The following is a 15,840-nucleotide window of genomic DNA, read 5'->3' on the forward strand; positions in this document are numbered from 1 at the left end:
TAATCTACATTGGTCTCACAACGCTTAAGCCGAACCTACTCGAACAATTCTATTCGGGGGGATAGCTAATTCTTTTTGATGAGTCTCGCCATAGACTTCCAAAAACATTTATGGGGAAACCAAACACCCAATCTCAAGTCGTTCGTCTAAAAGACAACAGACAATTGAACCAAACTATATTTTACCATGTAAATCTAACTTTCCGTTTAATTTATGAATATATCATAGCATATGTTCATCTACAAAGACAACGTGAACCCAATGGAAAAGTCAATAATTTGTTCAGGGGTAATCTTATTCATTTTTGATATAAGATTGTAAAATTATAAATCTCTTCTTTTTGTCTAAAAGCCATTGAACTAGGCAGGTGTCCCAAGTGACCACAATACTACTTTTCAAAATCAAAATTTTGCTGTAATGTTTGAAAAGTGTGTCTATGTGGGTGAATTTATGTCAGAGCAGCATGCAACATCTATCCTGGATCCGGAGTGAACGCACCACCGTACACCACATGCAAAAGTCGACACTCAAATCCAGACGTATAGTGACAGCCCGCTTCAGGTTCTCTCCAGTGTGACTTTGGAGATACTGCAAGTTCAGAGTTCAAGAGTTCATCATGATGTTAGTCCAGCTCCCCCCTCCTGGACAAAAGTGCAGGTCCACAGACATCAGCATTTTGTTTCAGTTCAAGTCCATGTGCTCCAGACTTAGATTTTTGTTGTTGTTGTTTGGTAGTAGAACAGGATGTGGTCTCATAAAGTCACAAGATCTTGTCAGCCTAGTTTTTCATCGACCCTACACATGTGATACACTACTGGGCATTTCAGAACCAGTCCAAGATGTCAAACTGCAAATTGCATGTGGGTTTTCAGCAACCTATATGAACAATCGTGCATAATGTGTCATCAGAACATCCCTCCTGGTTCAAGAACTCACTCAATTCAACTTTTTCTTAATTTAAGATTAGCTTAAAAATAAAGTAATCCAATTAAATCCTGATATTATTCTTAATTTATTTATTTATAGCTCTAAACCAAACAAAAAGTTGTCTCAGGGCACTTAACAGAAACAGTCTTAAATAGCAAAATCAATTACCCAAATAACAAATCCAATTGTAAAGTTCTCCATCTCAAGTTACACATAGACAAATACAGCTCAGATTGAGCTCTCCAATAGCCATTTCCATCTCTTGAAAATCCATCTGCCTCTACCTCCAGCGGTGTCATAACTGCACTCTGACCAACACAAGGGTCTCAAACAGCACCTCATAGTGAAAGCCAAAAAACACCATCAACACTAAACTCAGACTCTAAGGCAGAACTTCCTACATCACACATGTCAAACTCAAAAGTCATGAGAGCTTAAACGGTCTGAATTGTCCTACAGTAAATGAAACGAGAACACAATCTATTAGTGTATTATCCATATCTAATGCCTTAACAGTGCTAAGTCTGCTAAAATGTACATTGTTAGGTCTGCTTAAAATGAGCCGTCAACTCCTAATGTGGCTATCTCAGATTTAATTATAGTATGTTAAATTTGCACCAAATTTATAGATTTAATAAGCCGTTAGTAGTTAATTTTTATTAAGTGTGGTTTGGTTTCAAAGGTCAGAGGTATTCTCTTGACATGAAGTGAATTTAAACAGTTTAAAGGGACATTGCAGAATTTTTTTATAAATTAATTCAGTCAGTTAAAGGGAATTTCAGATATTTTCTAAGTTGGGTTTTGGTACAAGATTATAAACAGTAGCTATCTTACCCGATGTAGATGGCTTATAAAATCAATGTCAATTTCTATTTTTCAACATTGTAGATGAACAGATGCTCGGATATATTCATCATTTAACACGGATTCCTCATTTTTCTGGACTGAATAAAACGTGCATTGAATTTAAGGAAATGCAAACGTGAGACGTCATTTATGTTTGACCCTTCAAAATGAATGCGGTCATTTATTTACAGAATCAAAATTTAACATCAAACATTTACATTAATTTGGCAAATTATGAAAATAACAACATAAGCAATCAATCAGGAAAAATCATACGGCCATGATTTTTCCGTTGCTTCACCACAGACATTTATGAAACTGTACAATTATGATCTTTTACCCACACGGATGTGGATGAGCATTTTACACAGACATTTCTAAATATCTGGAAGTATATCTACTTGATAGAAAGTTTAAAGATGGGAAAGAAGTTTAGAGGGAGTAAAGATGGTATGGGAGGGGAAGTGTTCACCAGAATTGACACTCTCCATCAGAACCCAGCTCTCCCCGGTACGCTTGGTAGGAAACTTGACTCGTTACCTTTCTGAAGTTAATCAGCAGATATGGAGCTCCGTTAACGCTACCTGTCCAGCGTCTCCTTAGGATGCTGTGAATCGTCAGAAGTAGTGGCGAGTGAAAATGTTATAATCCCATGGAACTCGGAAGAGCTCTGTTGTCATGCCAGGATCATCCCGTCTCTCACAGAACTGGGCTTCTCCCACAGAACTGGTTGAACTGTGTATCCAGCAGAACTCCAACAGCACTCCATCAGAACTGAACAGAACTGTCCCAGAACTGTTCCAGCACCATCCCAGAACTTCTAACAGAACTGTGTAGTTTACAGATCTCGAGCAGGGCTGAGTAAACCAGGAAGTACTGACATTTTAAAGAGCTGTTTTTCCGGTTCACTTTTGGGAGTATTCCCATTGGTCAGAAACAACCAGACGGGGTGTGTTTTGTGACGTAAGAGGTTAGAAGACAGCAAGAATTGTTATGAAACAGATCAGAAATGTTCTCACAGACAGAGAGAGTTTTGTTTTGGCGAGTTTAGAAACAGGTGCCAAAAACCTCTATATTTACGTCTGAGAGGATTCTAAAAACATGACAGTTCGTTCTAACAACTTGTTTTGCGTTTGACTCCAACCTTGGACCAACTTACACTTGCTCATTCAAAAGCAGAAATCAGAAAAGGCATAATTACTCTGTAACAGCTTTGACATGAGTTCTAACTTTGCATGAGAAAAAATCATTACACAGTTAATAAAATTGATTAGTTCACTGCAACATCTAAAATGGTTTGAACTAAGACACTTTGATTATCAACATTTGTAAAATAGTAATGATAATAAAAAGAGAGTGTTCTTTTCACTTGAATCTTCAAGAAAGAAAGTCTCAGGATGGGTGAACCGGCATTTCTGGATTCAAATCAATGAAATGACAGTTCCTGTCCCACAAGGTTCTTAAGGTCAAGATTTTTGACCTTAGACTTAGTTTTTGACATGGGCCTAGTCCACTACAACATCAAGCAGTATTTTTTTTTTTTTTTAATCTAAATTCAGATAACTTGTTTTTTAAAGTGTCATACTTCTTAAAACTTTAGTACAACATGAAGTTCACGAGCGTGTGTGTTTGTGCGTGTGTGTGGTTATCACACGGGAGGGAGTTCATGCGTGCGTGCATGCGTTTGGTCTCCCAGACTGAGAGCCGGCAACACCACAGATAACAGAAAAAGTCAGCCGTACGCTTGAAGGACATTATAGGATCAAAAAAACAAATAGTGAACAGTTATCTGTAAACTTACATTACTCAATAAGCTTACAGGCGAAGTAGACAAGGTATTTTAGCGTTTTTTTCTTATGCAGTTAGTGGGTGTTATCTTTTTTCTGACAAACAAAGCTGTAGTCTTTGTTCCCCAGATGAAAAAGATTCGCTTAACCCAAACTCAGTTAAAAAAAAAAAAAAAGGTTGTAAGCAAATCTGCTTTGGGTCCCGTCTGTTAGTACAGCCAAGGATCCTCCACAGGATCAGCCTGTCACTTTAAACATACACACAGACAGACAGTCACACATAGACAGACAGGAGTTTTGCACTGTCTCACAATTTTTCAGAATAAATGCCGGCTTATGAGTCTCACTCAAAATTTTTTAGAAAAGGGTCTTGACAATAGTACCGCAAACCCACCCACACAGACCAGTATTTGCAGTTTGACTCCCATCACCCTTTGGAGCACAGGTTAGGAGTCATCAGGACTCTGTATCACAGAGCAGACAGCGTCCCCACTAGCTCAGGAGCCAGGCAGAAGGAGAAATCCCACACAAGACAGGCTCTAGAGCTATGTGGATATCCTAACTGGGCCTTCCTGAAAGCAGAGAAGAAACCCAAACAGGACTCCAGTGAGCCAACAGGTGAAAAGGAAGAACCCAGACCCAGACCAATGGTCATTCCATATGTTGAGGGAGTATCAGAGAAACTGAGACGTTTATTTTCTAAACATAACATCCCAGTGGCTTTTAAACCCCAAAATACATTACGGCAAAGACTGGTTCATCCCAAAGATTCAGTCCCCCGGCACAAACAGAGCAATGTTGTGTATGCTGTTCAGTGTCAGGAGGGCTGTGATCAGTCTTACATTGGGGAAACAAAACAGCCACTGGCCAAAAGGATGGCCCAGCACAGAAGATCAACATCATCAGGCCAGGACTCTGCGGTATACACTCATCTCCAGGCCAGCGGTCACTCTTTCAGGGATGAAGATGTTCACATCCTGGACAGAGAGGAACGATGGTTTGAGAGAGGAGTAAAGGAGGCCATCTTTGTGAAAAGAAATCGTCCATCGTTAAACAGGGGTGGAGGCCTCAGGGTTCAACTGTCCCCCTCTTACAATGCTGTGATTGCTAGTATCACTCAGCCCTCTGTGAACAGTAAACAGCCATCAGTGTGCTAATGATCCATTGTTAGGCTGATGGTCCTTCTTGAGCATGTGATCAGCTGGTTTTGGTTGTCAGCAGCAAAACTGGTTGATCCACTCTGAGACGGGGCTATTTAAGAGATTGAGCTGAATACAGCTCCTCAGACTGAGGAAGTCTCTCGGATGAGAGACGAAACGTTTCTACATTTTTTTGTTGATTTGCTTTGTTTTTTTTTGAAAGTCCAGAGGACCAGATTTAACTTTTTTAGATTGTACATTTATTCCTCATCTGTCAAAAACTCAACCAATCAGTGTCTGAGTTAGATTTTCTCGCTGTGGCCCAAAGATGATTTCTCCTGTGAAGGAGGTCAGCTAGCTCTGGAGTAAACCAGGGGCTGTCTCGTCCCTTTATTCTGAACTGACGAAATGGATCATGTTTGATCACAAAATAAATGAAACTATTGTGAAAATAGTTCCAAGCGGAGTTCACATCATCAGTTAACAGAATACGATGCCAGTCAAAGTGAGACAGATCCCAGAGGAATGACTGTTCACAAAAATGTTTCAGATCCCTTTTTTGATTTATTCTGGGTTTAGTAGGTGGAAGTTTAATATTTCTCAAAGCAGCTGTCACACAATGATCCCTCAAGATATTGGCAAATACACCTGTCCCAAGGAATTTGTGAGGCATATTAGTTAGAAATAGGTCTAAGATGGAGGATTTTTCAGGACGGTTTTTGTTTAATCTAGTGGGAGAGTCGATCAATTGGATAAGATTGAGAGACAGGCAACATTCCTTGAATTTATCACAGAGGGGGGTCGACTTACACCAATCAATGTTGAGGTCTCCAGCCAAAAGGATCTCTTTGAATTTTAAATTACTAAGAAATTCCATCAGGGAGGACAGAGCCTCAGGTGTTGCTGAAGTTGGGCGGTAACAGCAGACTACAGTTAAGATCTGGCCTCCATTCAAGGTGATGTCTACAGATAAGGCTTCAAACTGATGTATTCAAATCTCTGGTGTAAACATTGACCCCCCCCCCCCACACTTTTTTTTGACGATCACAGCAGTAGATGTTAAATCCATTGATTGCCAGGTCATTATTGAGTACAGATTTGTTGAGCCAGGTTTCAGAGACGAAGATAACATCTGCCCCAGAAGAACTGACCTGATTTTTTAAGGCATCAAGTTTTCTCAGAAGGCTACGTGCGTTTATATGCAGAAAATGAAGCCCAGACACGTTCTTAAAGTAATTTGGTTTGCTGTAATTAGTGGGGGGTCCAGGGTTGGGTTGAATCCCTGAGAGCAGTAACAACATTATTATCAGACATTTTCTTGAGTTTTTTGTGACTGATGTGTAATTACAGGAGTTAACAGTGTGACAAATAGCCCCCATAATCGAACCACGAGAAACATTAATGAAGATGTGATCATTCAGAACCCCAAAACAGTGAAAGTTGCAGTGATGGGCAGATTCAGGTGTATTAACAAGATTCAGTGACTCCAGATAATCTGAGAACTGAAAATAGTGACAGTAATAGGAATGATGCAGAAAAGTTTCAGACCATAAAACGACACAGTTCAAATGGGCAAACAAACCCGACGACGTGGCCCAACTGCAACTTGAGTTGGGGCTGAGGGCGGCTCCGGCCCCCCAGTGAAGATGGATGGATGCTCCCATGGGAAACAGAAGCTGGGTCCAGAATCAACAGGCCAAAACAGAAACAGATAATTTGCAACAAATAGCAGAGCGAGCTGCCAGAAAATCCTCCTGAAGTGAAAGGCATGATCCTAGCTCGTTTCAGGTCAACAGGGGACAACAGCGTGATCCGGAATAAAATTATTATTATCCAAGTGAGTTTGGATGGAGGCCTGAGCAACTCCGATACAAACTCCGAACTTCTCTCAAGCACCACGCAGCCCTGCACTTTCACGCTGCTCCTCCACGCTGCTCCTCCACGCTGCTCCTCCACTTCTCTGCATGTCACCTCCGCACCCGACAGCACGAGAGGCACCCCCGGTGAAAAACAAGACTGACCGGAGAGGCTGAGGCTGAAGTCGACACTGGTCCGGTCCGATTCTGCTCCAGTCCGGCTCCGGCGCTCCACAGCACGAGAGAGAGAGACAAAGAGGCTGAAGATGTGCCTGGCCCAGTTCTGCTCCAGTCCGACAGCCCGGTCCGGCGGCGCTTCAAAGCGCAGGTGAACACAGCGATTCCACGGAGGTGGACAGTCCTTCGATAAAAGTAACGGGCTGCTCACTGAAGCTGAGACCGGCTCTGTTGAAGACGAAATCCCCCACAGCCACCTCGGTTTGGTTCTGGTCTAATTCGAGGGTCACAGGTACACTTCCCCCACATCTATGAAGACACCATGAGGGCCAGTCCAGCAGAAAACCAGCAAAATACCACCCGGCGATTTTTGTCGGAACCAGGTAGAACCACAAAGGTCCAGATGAGATTTCGTTGAGGTCCAGAGAGAGAGAGAAAAAACACCGGACCTTCGTGCGACGACTCCCCAGCTCGAGGGGTCACCTGGCCGGCAGGGTGCGCTCAGAGGGACCGGTGGGGTGGGAGCGGCCGGTCCTGGACCAAAATATATTTTTTGGACGTCCCGTCCGGCTCTTTGAGTCACTGAACACTGAATTCGGTTGGAAGGAGGACCAGCTTTAGTCCGGTTCGAAAAAAACGGGTCAGTTTGATGATAAAAGACTGCCGAGAAGCTGGAGGGAGCTGCCGTCCATCAGCTCGCCGGAAGAATGACATATATATATATATATATATATATATATATATATATATATATATGACTATATGATGAATTATTGTAATATAACCAAAGGAATTTTTTTTACTGCGCATGCGAATAGAAAAAAGTGTTGAATGAAAAGATGGAAAAGTTAGGGTCAATTAGCAAAAAGGGTTATTGTTTCAGCTCCTGAGTACAAAAAGGATTCATAAAGCTGCTCTTTCCTGAGACTTCTACTCAGTTAAGTATCAAACACACAAACACACATTAATACACTGAAAATCATGGCTGTTGAATCAAATGAACTAAAAGTGTTTCTTAAAACAAACAAAGGGGTGGAGAAATATTAATGCTAAAACAAAAATTATTTGGTAGAATGAATGTATTTTATTGTATTCTCTTGTTCTTTTTACATATATTCTAAGCAGGAAATGACTGCAAGCCATGTTTGACAAAACAAGATGCTGCAGAAGCAGAGATGCATCTTGGACAAAGAAGAAAATGCCCAAACGGTTGATTCAATTGAATGATTTAGTATAAGCATGAAATCTAAAAATTAGCAAATCCTTATCACTACTAACCTTAACAAATTTATGCACATGAACTGGATGAAAATGCACAGTCACGCAATCACCGCATTGAAACTATAACAGGGAGGTGAATGATATTGAAACTATAACAGGGAGGTGGATGACAATCAAAACTTTGAGTAGATACAGCTTAATTTTGAAAACTATTAACACCACGGCTTTTATATTACGCAGTTAACAGCTTTTCACTATGCTATTTCACTAAGCTATTTCACTAAGCTATTTCACTAAGCACAAATCAGGATGTCATAAAAGAAAAGGAGAAGGGAAGCATGTTTTCATTACAGGTACTGAGAAAGGAGATGAGTGGACGCCAAGGGTTTCCAAAACGAAATGACAAGACACAAGGCATGAGGGTCCATACTAGAAGGTCCAAAGCAAGCCGCACCTACTGCAATCAACATCGAGGGAAGCTCAACATGATTTCATCACAAGTTCAAGACGACTCAGGACAGTGCTGCTTCAAAGATAAACATTGAACCTGATACTGAGAGAAAGGCAGAACATGTCTGACTGCTGGTGAAGATTCTCAGTCATCTAGGACATGATGAATTCAAAAAGCGTTCAATATAAAAACAACTGGACTTTATTTGTAACAGAAGACGTTTCGCTCCTCATCCGAGGAGCTTTCTCAATTCAAAGAGCAGAGAGTGAGAGATACAGTTTATAAGGCTGAGTGAGATAAGACACACACACACACACACATAAGACACACACACATATATGTAGATTGGCAGTTCACACCTAAAAACCTAAACAGTAGGTCTTTGTTCCTCTAATTCACAGTCGAGGCCCCTCTGTTCCCATCAGGTGTGAACAACGGCTGGGAATCTGTTTTAAAGTTGCATTATATGTTTTTGAAAGTGGAAATCTGAAGCCTCCTCCTCTGTTAAGAGACGGCTTTTCTCTTTTTACATAAATTGCTTCCTTCCTTACAGTGTCTTATCTCACTCAGCCTTATAAACTGTATCTCTCACTCTCTGCTCTTTGAATTGAGAAAGCTCCTCGGATGAGGAGCGAAACGTCTTCTGTTACAAATAAAGTCCAGTTGTTTTTATATTTAACGCTTTTTGAACATGTCTGACTGTTTTGTTTTAAATGGTGCTAGAGGCATCGACACTGACAAAATCATCTGCTGGAGAAGGTGAAGATCACCAAAGATCACCAAAGATCACCTAACACACGTCAACCATTCATCAGAACAAAAAGCAGCTGCTAGCAACAAGGAAACAAGACGTCAAGCCCAAGTTGAGTACGACACAACAAAAACATCCCTTATAGGCCATTTAGCTTACCAGCATTCACAAAAACACATTATTAAACACACTAAATCAAACCAAGCGTAGTACAAAAAAGGTATAATTTTAAAGAAAAAGAGATTCAGATTATAGTGTAATGTGAAACTAAAAGACAACTTCTAGGAAAAGTAATTAAAGTTTAAAAGAACCAAACTAAAATAGAATAAGTAACTATCAAGTTGAATAAAATATTAAGTTACTGTAAATAATATAAAACCAAAAAAACTCTATTAACAGAATTAAATATCTTTACATTAAGTAAACAAACTACCTATATTGAGATTTCAACTGTTACAAAGTCACATATTACATCTTCAAACTTTGAAACAACATCTACAGATACTGCAGAAGCAACCAGAACATCTGAACTATTAACAATCAAAACTTCGACTCCAGAGATTGAAAGTATCATCTGTATCTACTAGAATCAGAACCATAGAGAGCAAAACTTATAAACAAACGTCTAGGCTCATTACTAAAACAACACCACAGAGTGTTAACTAGCAGAAGAAAGCATAGTAGTTTGACATACTAACATTTACATATTTTTAACTTCAGGGAGGATTGGACAGATTTTATGTAACTAAGCATACTTACCACATTAAACCTTTGTTTAAATGTTAAGACCTAGAGCCCAAATACAACAAGTGTCTCCTACAACAGGGAGGAAAAAATGATTTTAGGAAAAAACATAATTCTGAGAAATGCATAAAGCTACAACTTAAAAACTGTAAAGAACATGAAATGAACAAACAAACAGGGATATCACTATTCTTTAAAATTCCTATGTATAGTGTTTAATGTAGATTTATGAGAAAACAAGATACGAGAACATAGAAAATTAACAACTATTCCATTACCAATTGGTTAGCAGTTAGCACGTGGATATAAAACTTCAGGAATTATAATACTGAATATTAATGTTTTACAAGTGGAGGTTTCAAACAAGACTGAATTATTTAATGAACACAACTGTTTAGATGTGATGCAACATTACAGTTTGTCCTCGTTTTTATATAACATGTGTTTGGTATGACAATATGATATGTGATACAATGATGATACACTGATGAGAATCCTGAATTTTTTAAGCTAGACTTGTGAAACTATAACTATGACTATTCTTACTCTTTACCTTTTCCGTGATTAGACAGTTTATAACTGATAGATTTGTAAAGATGATGGTCTAAAGAAAATATAGTCACCAAGATGATTAGTGCATGCACTTCACAATAAAAATGAAATCCTTTATGACACTTTTATACAATTGAATGAATGAGGGGATTAATTTTGAGAAAGTGAAAGTAGAGAATTTTAGAGCTAAAAGATTTATTGCAAGTGCTTATTTAAATTATGTTTTGAACTTTTTCTGAAGCTATGTTAAAATTTAAGAAGCTAAAAGATCAACTCTAGGAAAATGCTGATAAGGATAAGTGGTCTTGAGGATTGATTAAAACCTAAATTTAGAAATGTTGATAAAATGCAAATTAGTACAATCCCAGTACTAATTGTGATTCTCCTGTTGACATGTTGTGTCCTGACACCTTGAGGCGAATGGAAAAACGAACACTGGCAACCAAAGGACTTGAAGGCTACAAGTCAACTGGTTCAGATCAAGACGTCACACCAGTCTATCTTCCTGCCTCTTGCCAAACTGACTGCCAAGACGCAAAGAAACTTTGAGACAAAAGTGGAAAAGTGAAATATGGAAATGAACGTGTTTTCAAATAAGAATGAAGTCCTTCTTCAGCAGTGTTTGAACAACAATAAAGATATTTCTTTTTTTCCATCCATAAGGAACTGAACAGAACTGAAATGAACAGAACTGAACTGAACAGCTAAGGCTCTTCATCTTCTTGATATTCTTTATCTTTTATTTCCTTACTTTTCTAAGTTTCAGTCATGTTATTTCCTATACACTTCTTAATGTGTATTGATTCTCTTTAAAGTATGAGACTGAATCAAACTATTGATGTCCTTCAACAACTGAGACATCATTTTCAAAATTGTGTTTTATTATAAGTTATATCTTTCATTGTTTTATATTTTATCATGTTATGCTTGCTTTTATTAATTATGTTACTAATTTGGTTACAAATCTATTCATAATGCACAATATTCACAATTACTCAAAATAGTTTTCAATCATGTATTGAACATAATCTTATTGTAACAAACCTTTTTTAGTTAGGACCAAAATCACCACACAAATGAAGAGAATAAAACAATATTTATTTTCTAGGAGAGATATTGCAGATTGGACCGGTTCTGGTGCTGGTTTGGTTTCGGGTTCTGGTACCGGATCAGGGACAAGTCTATGAGATAGAGATCGGTTAGTGGTCGTGCAGGAGATTATGGGGAGCAGAAAAGTCAAATAAGAAGGACCACTAACTGTCTCAGATGATCCTGGGGGTTCTGGAGAGTAACAAAGTCCAAACTGATCCGGACCGCTGCAGGAGAGGCTGAGTCCGGTTAGGGGCTGCAGCGACAGGTGGGTGGTGAGTCCGTTGAGCGCAGAGACGTAGTCACACAAGCCTTCGTCCAAAACCGGACAGCAGATGACAGGAGGTACCGGAGGAGAAGACAAGGAGGCGTGGTCGTGCAGGCAAAGGTCAGAACCGAAGACAGAAGACGTGGTAATCCAATGGGTCGAGCAAAAAACTATGTCCAGGTAAGTCATGGGTTCAGGAGCCGGGAGGTCAAGCCAAGAGGGAAGGACATGAAACAGGAGAGGGACAGGAACGAGGAGACAGGTAAACTATGACAAGGGGACATGAAAGGCTAAGGGGGAACAAGGCAGGATAAGTAATGTGAGGTATCTACTTACAGTGAACTGTTTTCAACTACCGGGCACCGAAGAAGAGAAAGAGTGCAGCTTTTAAAGGGTGAGAGAGACAGGTGCAGCCAGTTGAGTTCAATCAGCTGCTGCTGGCTGGAGTGAAGACAAAACTAAACAACCGTGACATCACCCTCAACCAGCATGCAAAGAAGACAAACTAAAACTCACACATATATAAACAAACATTACCTGAGTGGACAGAATGAATGAAACTTACAGAAAAGATATATTGCAAACTTTAAAGGTTGATCAGGGTGACAGAAAATATAATCTATGGAACGTGATTCGTGACACTTATTTGACTTATACACTTGCTCCCTGCCTTAGAAATCAAATGGCAGAAGCTAGAAGAGGGGTCTAGTTCTGAGGAGACATTTTTCCTGTAAATGACAGCAACAGGTTTTTTCGGCTCCTCAGGGAAGCAATGGCAATTGTCTAATGAAATGACTGAGTGATCAAAATTTTGGTAAAGATCGTTTTAACTATTACAACACCACTGTTTTACACTATCACATATTCACACTGTACAGCACAATATAAACTTATAATTTAATCTCACACTTATTCATAATCTCACACTCACATATTTATACATCACTAAATATATCAGAAAAATTTGGCAACATTAGTTTATTTGAGGGATTTCCTCAAATCAGGGAGGATTGTAGAATCTAAGAAACTTTATTAATTTGATAACCTGTTTAATGAGGCCAAAAGCAATTGTCTTTTAACTTACAACAACTGTATTTAACAGAACTTGCTTTTAACAGATTCTGAGAAGTGCTTGAAGTTGACCTATACTGACCTGTACTTGTTTAAAAGTACCAGGAATTTCTGGGCGTAAGATCAACTGTTTGTATAAGACTGTTTTCTATCAAAGCTGTTTTGATAACTCAGAATTGTTTTAGCAACGGGTGCTGGTTTATGTCAAGCTGACCTAGGAATAATTTGTTTATCTCAAGTGTTTTTCTAAAATGGGAAAGGACTGATAAAGTGTTATACAACCTTCTGACTTCTGACGTCAATGGAAGGTATAAAAAAGATACTGTACTACATTTAGACCAGGGGTTCTGTCTTTGAGGTCCCGAGGTATCCCTGGTTGTTTGGTCTACGGGCTAAGTTTCAAATAAACCCTCTAATTTGCTGTCAAACAGAACCAAGGTGTCTACTGTTTTATTTAATGAACCCAAAAGTATTAATGTAGATGCCACTACAGGAGAGGTGGAGGTATGCACTTGAAAGAAGTGGAATGAAAGTCAGCCGTAGTAAGACAGATGCTGGTGAAGATTCTCAGTCATCCAGGACATGATGAATTCAAAAAGCGTTCAATACAAAAACAACTGGACTTTATTTGTAACAGAAGACGTTTCGCTCCTCATCCGAGGAGCTTTCTCAATTCAAAGAGCAGTAAGAGAGAGATTCAGGTTATAAGGCTGAGTGAAATAAGACACACACACACACACACATATATGTAGATTGGTAGTTCACACCTAAAAACCTAAACAGTAGGTCTTTGTTCCTCTAATTCACAGTCGATGCCCCTCTGTTCCCATCAGGTGTGAAAAACCGGCTGGGGATCTGTTTTAAAGTTGCATTATATGTTTTTGAAAGTGGAAATCTGAGGCCTCCTCCTCTGTTAAGAGACGGCTTTTCTCTTTTTACATAAATTGCTTCCTTCACCCCCCTCTCAAACCATCTGTGTTCTCGGACCAAAATGTGCACATTTTGGTCATTTTGGATGAGGAGCGAAACGTCTTCTGTTACAAATAAAGTCCAGTTGTTTTTGTATTGAACGCTTTTTGAGTAATAAGACAGAGTGCATTTGTGTGAATGAGAGGGAGGCCGGTGGAACAGTGAGGCTACAAGGAGCAGAGGTCACAAAGGTGCAGGACTTCAAGTACTTGGGGTCCACTGTCCAGGAAAATGGGAATGTGGTAAAGAAGTGAAAAAGAGAGTCCAGGCAGGATGGAATGGATGGAGAAAAGTTTCAGGGCTGATTTGTGACAAAAAGGTGTCAGCAAAGGTCAAAGGAAAAGTTTACAAGACAGTGGTGAGATCAGCTATATTGTATGGTCTGGAGACAGTGGCACTGACAAAAAGACAGGAGGAAAAAACTGGAAGTGGCAGAAATGAAGATGTGGAGGTTCTCCTTAGGAGTGACAAGGATGGATATGATTAGGAATGAGATCATCAGAGGTACAGCACATGTTGAACAACTGGGAGATAAAGTTAGGGAGGCCAGATTGAGATGGTTTTGACATGTCAAGAGGGGGGACCGTGGGTATATAGGTAGAAGGATGTTAGAAATGTAGCTGCCAGGAAAAAGACAAAGAGGAAGGCCAAAAAGGAGATATATGGATGCAGTTAGAGAGGACATGACGGTAGTTGGAGTGAGGACAGAGGATGCAGAGGACAGAGTGTGATGGAGGAGGATGACTCACTGTGGCGACCCTTGAAGAGGGAAAAGCCGAAAGAAGAAGAAGAAAGAAGAAGTCTCAGTGCGTGAGTGAGGAATATTTGATAAAATCAGCTTTGTTAGGAAAAGTCAATCACTCAGGAACAAGTCATGCACAACTTATTGCTTGTTAGGATTATTTACTGAGCCCGACAACTCGCATAGAAACAACATTAATCACAGAACGTCATACTGCATAGAGCTAGCCACTAGCCGCATTTCTAGCAACACTGCCTACAACACTTAATGCAGAGCACACAAGTGAAAGCAGAGGCAAATAAATAAATAAATTACAGCAACAGAAATCGTTTAGTGAAAAGGTAGTTATAAATTTTATGATGGAGTATTAGGGCCACGCTGTTAAGAAGCATATTTTATGCAGAGAGCAGGTGTCTTGAAACAGGATAGCAGAGCAGATGTGTAATAACAAGAGCACAGCTCTGTTGTGTTTTTTTTTTTCTTTTTCCATCACCAACAGACACGTGTAATGTGTGTATGTATATGTGTGTGTATATTAAAACCTTATGATTAATCTAGCATTTCATGTCATGGGTATACCAACTCTGATTTTAGAAGAATATAATGCAAAATAATATTTTGTTATAGTCTACACTGTATAGTTTTTAGTTACTGTAAAATTAAAAATACTCCATGTTAAATAATGTTTTCTCTTTTACCTTCAGGAATGCGTCCACCAGTTACACTGTATTTCTACTGTGCAGCCTAGTGGAAATTCTGGGTCAGCTCGTGATAAGATGAGGTGAGAAGACTCAGTGGGATTTATAGCTGAATAGTTGTTTTGTGTAGGTGTGAGTTAGATTTTAATTAAAAGTAATTGTTCTTATTCAGATTGTTGACATTGCCATCAAGAGAGAGGCTGTCCTTAAAGCAATGATCATCTACCTAGGTGAACCTGTTGAGCATCTTTTGAAAGAATACCAGGTAAGAAGATATGATGCACTAACACGAGCAATATCCACAGACCTTTTTTGGGTTTGAAATGCAACATTGCACTGGACATTTTTTTTCTTGCTATAGACTCCTTTTATTTTTGCCTATTGAATTTGGGTTCAAACTGAAGTAACAGCATGCCAGAGTGGGAGAAACAAATATATTTTTTGATAACTCTTTATTGCAGCACCTACATTCATTTTAACTGAGAACTCTTCTTGTTGTAATCTAGCTGGTAAATTGTCCAATGTTTCAGAAAAAAATGCATTCAACAATTG

Source organism: Nematolebias whitei, chromosome 1 (assembly GCF_014905685.2).
Source record: "Nematolebias whitei isolate Nwh7 chromosome 1, NemWhi1, whole genome shotgun sequence".
Taxonomy (NCBI): domain Eukaryota; kingdom Metazoa; phylum Chordata; class Actinopteri; order Cyprinodontiformes; family Rivulidae; genus Nematolebias; species Nematolebias whitei.